Genomic DNA, 8,502 nt, shown 5'->3' with positions numbered 1-8,502 from the left:
AATGAAAACGAGTCATGTGAAACATTGATTGTTTTATCATCTGTCAATAAAACATTTTTGGTGCTTGTTTTTAGTAAAGGCGCTTGAGGAATATCGCCGTTCATCGCTGAATGTGTGACGAATGTCGAATATGAAACTAGCTTAACCGCCCTGCTGTCAGGTCTCTGCAGTACCCGGCGTCTCTTCTTCTCTGGTGTTCTGGAGTAACCCGACCATAATGTTGGATACGGATTTTCCTCCGTGTGTACTTTATCCACAAAGTGAAAGATTTAAAATGTTCAGCCACATCCTTCTAACTTCGTCCTCACCCGGTAGACGGTAAAATCTGTACCGAGGAGGGCAGCTGCACTCCCTCTTCGTCAGCAGCCCATGTCCCACAAAAAGCTCCGCATAATTAATTTAGTTTGGTTGTTAGTAAAACCACGAGCTGCAAAACACGCGCCTGAACTGCGCAAAGACATTTTTGAAAACTTTGAGGGATTAAGTAAAACACGCTTTTAAAGTTTGTATGCACCGCTAAAGCTAACAAAACCGGCAACTTTCAACGGAAACAAATAGAGCCGTGTAACTTCTGGTTGCTATGCCGGAAGTTGCACCGATAATCCCTTTTACATGAGAGGCCCCGGGAATAAGGTCAATAAATCTTCTATCAATAATTAGATGATCTAGTAGTGTTACGCCCCCTGCTTGCCAGGCTGGGAAGTGTAACATTTTTTTTGTTTATAAGGATGTCTGGGTTGTTCCAGTCATTTTACACGGAACGGCTGAGGACTTGGACACTTTGAGAAAATCCCACCAGGCTGTTAAGGTGCTACTTATGTTAATACTTTGGAAACTATCATGTTTTTTATCATTTGGCTGATAAATGGCAGATCTGACAGGTTGATCTTTCCACACAACCTGTTCCAAGTCCATCCATGAGTTATTTTCGGGATTATTTCTTGACCATTTTAAGATGTATTGTAATCTGTTAGCAATAAAATAATTGTTGAATTTTGGTCATTCTAAGCCTCCACATCTTTTTGCAGATTTTAGAGTTTTAAGGCTGATTCTTGCTGGTTTATATGGCTGAGACTAATGTTTTAAACCATTTTAGTGGAGGTTGTGTTGGAATCATTGAGAATAGATAATTAAATTTTGGGAAAATGTTCATTTTAATTGTGGCTACTTTGCCCATAAGCGACAGGGGCAGGTTGACCCAACGAGTTAGATCGTCTTGAATGTTTTTCAGTAACGGGGTATAATTTAGCTGCACCAGTTCTCATAGTTTGGGGGAGAAATGAACACCTAGATATTTGATATTGCCTGATTTGACTGGTATCGAGAGTGATTGCTCAGTGTTACTGTTTAGGGATAATAAAACTGATTTATTCTAAATAATTGAATAGTCTGAGATGGAAGAGAATTCGTTAATAATTGTTATCGTTTCACTTGTAGAATGAGATTTATGTAAAAAAAGTAATATGTCATCTGCATAGAGATTTTTATGATTGCCGTGTTTTGTTTTAATTCCTTTAAACAGCTTCTACTTTAATAACGGCGGCTCGGGAGAATTGTACAAGTCATTGTTCAAGCCTTTGAGGGAGAACCATTCCAACATTTGATTCTGTCAGCGGTCCTTTTGGATTTACTTACATTTATTCCTTTTTGTCGAGATAAAAGGAGCATTTGGGTGACGCCGCTGCAGAGCGGCGGACGGCTCCCCTTTAAGCACAGCATCAGCTTGTCACTTTACATGCTCTGCCAGGTTAGTCTGATCAGATGCACGTGAGAAATGCGTTCAGCGGTATTTAAAATAAATAACCATTCAAACCATTTTTCTGTTTGAAGTTTTTCTCGCGCTCCTCAGACGTCTGCTGTAATTCAGGCTGCAAGCTGGAAAAGTGCGGCGAAGATGAAACTTTGATTGGTGATTTTATGGAGGAGCTGTACCGTAAACGTTAATCCACTGTGTTATCATGTACAACTTTATTAGCTGGGTCCTCATAACGTCACAACAACAACTGAACATCACATGACCAACATCGTTTCTACCCCAACACAATGTAACACACTCTGGTCGCTATGGTAATGTTTAAACATACCTTCAAAATAAGACACAACACAAAAACAAAGTGCATCAAAATGCTCGCTAATCACAGCATTTTGTGTCATGTCAGAAAAGCAAAAGTTTCAAGTGCAATATTTTAACTAAAAAATATTTAATTCCTCCCCCTGCACGTGCTTAGTTGCGTGAGCCGTGCGACTGCCTCCTTTTCTCCTCATTCCCGAACCAAAAAAACATTTTTAAATCCTCATCCCCGAACCGCCCTCTGCGCACTCTGAAATGTGTATCTGAGTGGACGAGCATGTTTGAGCATTTCTATGACCGTTCTAAAGATTAGATTTGTTCGGAAAAGTAAGATATCTATGCAAACAGGTATGGTGTGTGGGAATCACCCGTTTTCCGTCTGTTCCACCCGGTGGTTGGGGACCACTGCCCTAGATGAAGCAAGCCTCGATACGCGCTTCACAGAAGCTCCTCCTACACTACTCGACACATTCCTCGAAGCCCCGATACAGAACGTCACATCATTAGTTCTTCACCCTCTGGTGGATCATCAGCCTCTACACAGCAGCAGTGGGAGAATCCTCCCATCATTCCTCTGACACCATCCGCCCTGCACTTGACGCTTCAAAGTCTCTTCCCTCACGCCTGCTTCTGGAGTTCTACGTAAGAGATCACCATCACCCCAAGCTTGGAGCCAGGATCTCTAATGACTTTGTTCATCTGACTTTCAGGCTCACTTGTGCATCTGGCAGCACATCAACTTCAACTACCTCCCTAATAAACACTTTAATTGTGGCCTGTGTTTGCTCTGTTTGGGTTGTCCTCCTGATTTCTTAACAGGAGTAGTGTCTGGAAGAGAACAACACACGGGGGGTGTGGAGAGGACTTAAGAACATGTCAGGATTTGGACAGAGTAATGCCAGAGTGAGATCTGATGGAGACCAGCAATGTGCCAATGAGTTAAACCTGTTTGACTCTAACCCCTCTCCCTCTGCATCTATCTCTCCTCCCATCTCTTCACATGTCTTCCGTCCACCATCTACCTCCACATTGCCCTGGTCATCTTCACAGCTCCCTTTTTCCTGTCACTGTCCCACTCCAACTGATCACATCACCAGCCTCCCTTTGACTTTCACTCCCCCCTCTCCTTTACATCGGACCAGGTGAGGAGGGAACTCGAGCGACTGAAGAACAGGAAAGCTGCAGGACGAGAAGGCATCAGCCCTAGACTGCTCAGGAGCTGTGATGTACTGCAGTACATCTTCAACCTGTGCCTGAACTTGGAGAGGGTCCCTCATCTGTGGAAGACCTCCTGTGTGGTTCCGGTTCCGAAGACATCGTACCCAAAGGAGCCCAACCACTACAGGCTGGTCGCCCTCACCTCCCACCTCATGAAAACCATGGAGAGACTCATCCTTTAGCATCTCCGCTCTGTGGTGAGCATTACGATTGACCTGCTGCAGTTCGCCTACAGGCCAAGAATCGGGGTGGAAGACGCCGTCATCTACCTGCTGCTCCAGGCCTTGACTCACCTGGAAACTACTGAGAGCGCTGTGAGAATGATGTTTTTTTTTTACTTTTCCAGCACCTTCAACACCATCCAGCCTGGACTGCTACAAGGGAAGGTGGAGCAAGCGGTAGTGGATGAGCGACTGGTGGGATGGTCCATGGACTACCTGACCAACCGGCCACAGTATGTACGTCTGCACAACTGTGTCTCTGAGTTGGTGGTCTGCAGTACTGGAGCCCCTCAGGGAACAGTACTGTCACCGTTCTTCTTCACCCTCTACACCTTGGACTTCAGCTGCAACACCAACAGCTGTCATCTGCAGAAATACTCAGATGATTCAGCTATTGTGGGCTGTGGAGTATAGGTCGGTCATCGTGGACGTTGTGAACTGGTGTGAGAACAACCACCTTTGTCTGAACACCAGCAAGACCAAGGAAATAGTGATTGACTTCCGTAGAAGGACGGTGACCAACACCCCGGTGAACATCCAGGGAGCTGAAATAGTCACTGTTGACAGTTAGCACCTGGGTGTTCACCTGAACAACAAACTGGACTGGCCCCACAACATCAATGACCTTTACAAAAAAGGTCAGAGTCATCTCCACCTCCTGAGGAGACTGCGGTCCTTTGGGGTGTGCAGACATCTGCTGAGGACATTTTATGCTTCGGTGGTGGCCTTGGCTCTTTTCTAAGCTGTTGTCTGCTGGAAAGCGAGCTGCTCTGACCGGGACAAGAAGAAAATCAACAAGCTGGTAAGGAGGGCCAGCTCTGTCCTGGGCTGCTCGCTGGACTCTGTGGAGGAGGTGGGTGAGAGGAGGATGTTGTCCAAACTCAGATCCATCATGGACAGCAGCTCTTATCCTCTGCAGCAGACTCTGATGGGGCTGAAAAGCTCCTTCAGCTGCCGACTCAGACACCCCCAGGGTAGAAATGAGAGCTATCGCAGATCATTCCTCTGCACAGCCATCAGACTGTACAACGCTGCTGTTTAGATATTAAATCAGCTTATATGTATAGTCATTGCAGATATGTGTATACTGTATATATTTATATTCGTATTTATGTTTATAGGAATATGTGTTTGCAAATGTGTATGTGTGTTTATATTTTCCATATATGTGTATTATGTTCAAATGCTATGCATCCTGTTTACTTTTTCTGATGCCATGATAAATAAATTTATCCCTTTGGGATATGAATAAAATTCAAGTCATTCACCCTCATCTCAGGCGCTTTTCTCCACCCCTTCCAGCAGCAGCTAAGTCTCACCGACGATGCAGGCGAGGCACTGGGGATCTCAAACACACCTATTGATTATTACCCAAGCCCAGAAAGGAGGAGGATTCATTGATGAAGTTCAATGGCATGACTGGCTGATAAACTTGACAAAGTGAAGTAACAAAGCTCATTTCCTATTAAAAATGTCGCAAAGTGTTGTACATAGAAGAAAATAATACTAACACATATACAAGAAAAATAAATTGGATTAGCAACAACTTGCAAAAATCTACCATCATGAAAAAGAAACTACATATTTTGTAATTTTTGCATTAAAGTTCTGTTCAGGCAAATTCTGTGGAGAAACTTGCATCACTTTGCCCGGTACCACTCTCCATATATATATATATATATATATTTTGTTTGGTTGTTTTTTTAATTGAATGTAACAAAGAACACCCACACTACATATTGAAGACCCAGTACATGCTACACAGCCCAACAGTCAATCATAGATCTAAGCCACACCTCCGCAGCTCAGTCTGGCTCCACCAGCCCCGTCCCGTTTTTGGAATTTTTCAAATATGGGCTGAGAATGGAATCAGCCTCCAACTGCCCTGTTTGGTTACCCTTTAAAAGAAAATTTCTGGAACTCTCTGGCAACAAAGGTTGTTTTGTTAACCATGCCCACAGTCCAAATATAGTCCTATTGTATGTCATATTAGTTAGCTTGAGCTGACGATACATTTATAGAATTTTGACAATACTTTGGTAAAACACATGGAGGCAACAGGGAAACACCAAGCCATGCTAACACTGTTAAAACTCTACAACTTCTAATTCCAGCATTTTCCCAAGTAGCTTGAATTTATTTAAGTGATTAGAGTACACGACTATGCAGAAAACTTGTCCAGAAAAATATATTTTAACACTGAAAATGATGAAAATTTACTGAAGTAGTTAAGAAATACTGAACTTTACACACAGAGAGAGACAGAGAGTGGACAGCTAGATAGAAAAAAAGAGTTGCTGGGAAAATATATCTTCTTTCTCATATCTTACACCACTAGAGAATGCAGTTTGTTGTTTTTTTAATTTAATTTTGTCGTCTTTGTATTCCCTGCTTCTGTTTAGTGGATAAACTCATCACTTCCTCCTCTTTCTTTCATGTGTCTGCGCACTCGCAGATGCTGCAAGTGTCTGAGCGCGATGCTGATCATGGTAAAAATAAACGCACAACTAAATCACATTGCTTGAAAAGTAGAAACACCAGTCAGAAGTACATTGCAGTTATAGCGGAGAGTCACAATCAAATCCAGCCAACATTAGTATGAACGAGATTGTGGATGCTCTGATGCGATAACGGATCGCGTGAAGGAAAAAAGCAGCCTTTAAGATGGCAGCATGTGTGTCAAATTCTGTGAAGAACACTTGATCAAAAGTTCACATTTACTAAATTTCACCCTTTGCCACAAAATGGCTGTTAAGCCGCAGGTCCTGTGGCCATGTCACAGAAATTATACATTTACTTATGTTTCATCCTCTGAGTCTTGTACTTCCTGCTTTGCTAGAGTGCGGATGCACATTGCTTTGCTCCCCCTTCTGCTTTTAATTTTCGCTGATTACTTTCCTTTTTTTAATCACACCAGCAATAACTTTTGAATACTTTTAATCCATCGGGTCGGTATAATTTTTGTTTTAACTTTAAACAAAAGGATTTTTTCCTGCATTCCTCTTAAAACATTTTATCTAGAGCACTATGTGTACTTGGCCTTCACACAGCTGAAGCCTGATATACGGAGCAGCAGCTAACACAAGGCTAACTAGCAACAAGATGCCTTCCCTTTCCACAAAGGATTACCAAGACCTTTTGGAGAAGATCACTGCACTGGAAACAAAGGTTTGCCACATAGAAGTGAACGTGGAGGTAAATGGACTCTATGGAAACAACACAACTTTGCCACCACCTCATCTCAGCAGAGAAGAGAAAGCTAACACGCAGCTAAATGGCACAGATTCTACAGAGAGAAAGACAACATCTGAGGACAATAACAAACAATCAAAAGATAATCCTCCCTGGAACCATCTTGGAGCAAAGCCAAAGAATAAGTCCAACAGCTGGAGAATTGGAGGACATGGGAGGACCGACCCCCCGCAGAGAGCTGAAGCCTCTGAGGCTGACTGGCCTTCTCTTCCTATGAGACAGAGGACCTCTTCTACTCCTGTACACCGGAGGACAGGAAAGAAGCCAAGCATGAACGGAGCGGTGACCCTGCAAAACAGATTTGCTCCCCTGTCAGATGATCCCGGATTACTCAATGGCCATCCACTGGAAAGCAGCACGAGGAGGACCTGTAACCCATCAGAAGGTAAACGGCCAGAAAGAAAGCTGAAGGCTCGGCCTGAGACTCTGATTGTGGGTGATTCCACTGTGAAAGATGTTCAGTGGTTCTGCAGCAGGAACACTAAAGTCCTGTGTTAAGGTCCAAATAGGCAGACAAGCCTCAGTCTAGGGTGAAGACACAAAAGTGGACCATAACACATGGAACTGGACAACAAGAAGATGAGGAACAGTTTTATTTAAGAACTGAACTGTGTCCTGAAAAGAAAGAACAAAAAAAGAATGATTAGTTTGGTGGTCCCAAACAAAAATATCAAGACAAAGGGAAATGGAGCCTTGGCCAAACATAACATAAATCAGGGAGTCTGCTTACCCAGCCACCTTGACCGTCGGAGTCAGCAGCTCCCTGCTACGGCTGCCTAACAGAAATATACCTATTCAAAAGACACAAAGCAAGCCCTCAAGTAAAGACTGCCAAGGCCCATCCCCAAAACTAACATAAAAAAACCTGGCAGTGTAAGACTGCCGAGGAAACAAAGAAGAAAAAGAGAACCAAACAAACCAGCACCACTTTAACATAAAGACCTCCTGCTCTTGCTGCCCAGTCTGCTGCTCTGCTCCCTACCCTGCCTGCCTCTGTCTTAAATAGACACCAGGTGGTAATCAAGATGATTGGTCTCCACCTGCCAGATGATCAGAGCAATGGGGCAGGCAACGAATGAAGCACGTCAGCCATAACACCTGTGTTTTCCAAACGATATGGTCAGTGACATGCAGGAGAGAATACTGCAAACTGTGGCAAAGTATCCGACAGTACAAAACATTGTACTACACACAGGGTCAAATGATGTGTCCAAGCAAAAATCTGAAGTTTTAAAGCAAGACTTCACTGGACTGATAAGAACTGTGAGCTCCATGAAAGCAGCTGTCTTCATCAGCGGTCCCATTCCAAGTATTCGAGGAGGAGAAGAGAGATTCAGCAGGCTGTTGGCACTGAACGGGTGGCTTTCTGCGACATGTGGTGAAACAGGAATTCATTTCATCAACAACTTTCACATTTTCTGGGAACGCAAACATCTTTTTAAAGAAAACAGATTCAGTTTAAACAAATCAGGAGTTAAACTGTTCTCCTCCAATCTCTTCTACTTCCTGCGTCATGCCAAGACTGAGATAAATTTATCTCAGTGTCAAGGCCAGACACAGACTGGATCCACACGAGGAACGGAGCTGCCCCCACTGGAGGAAAACATCAGAAACGGGAAACCTGCCTCCGAACACCAGAAGAGGAAAAACAACGAGGAAGGTGGACCCTCCCAAACACCACCAAACCAACAAACTCCTGAGGGTTCCCCCTCCCCCTCTTCACCCTCTTCACCCCACCTG

The 8,502-nt window shown here is 43.7% G+C and overlaps 1 long non-coding RNA gene across 1 annotated transcript; it reads right to left on the bottom strand.

Moving 5' to 3' along the window:
- Positions 1-6,480: 6,480 nt before the first annotated feature.
- Positions 6,481-8,114, bottom strand: LOC118599997. Its single transcript, XR_004949562.1, has 2 exons — positions 7,861-8,114; positions 6,481-7,251 (listed from the first exon to the last, which is right to left on the bottom strand). It is a non-coding gene; the product is annotated as an uncharacterized LOC118599997 (long non-coding RNA).
- Positions 8,115-8,502: the final 388 nt, after the last annotated feature.

Source organism: Oryzias melastigma, linkage group LG3 (genome assembly GCF_002922805.2).
Source record: "Oryzias melastigma strain HK-1 linkage group LG3, ASM292280v2, whole genome shotgun sequence".
Classification (NCBI taxonomy): domain Eukaryota; kingdom Metazoa; phylum Chordata; class Actinopteri; order Beloniformes; family Adrianichthyidae; genus Oryzias; species Oryzias melastigma.
This window is presented reverse-complemented; position numbering and strand designations above follow the sequence as displayed.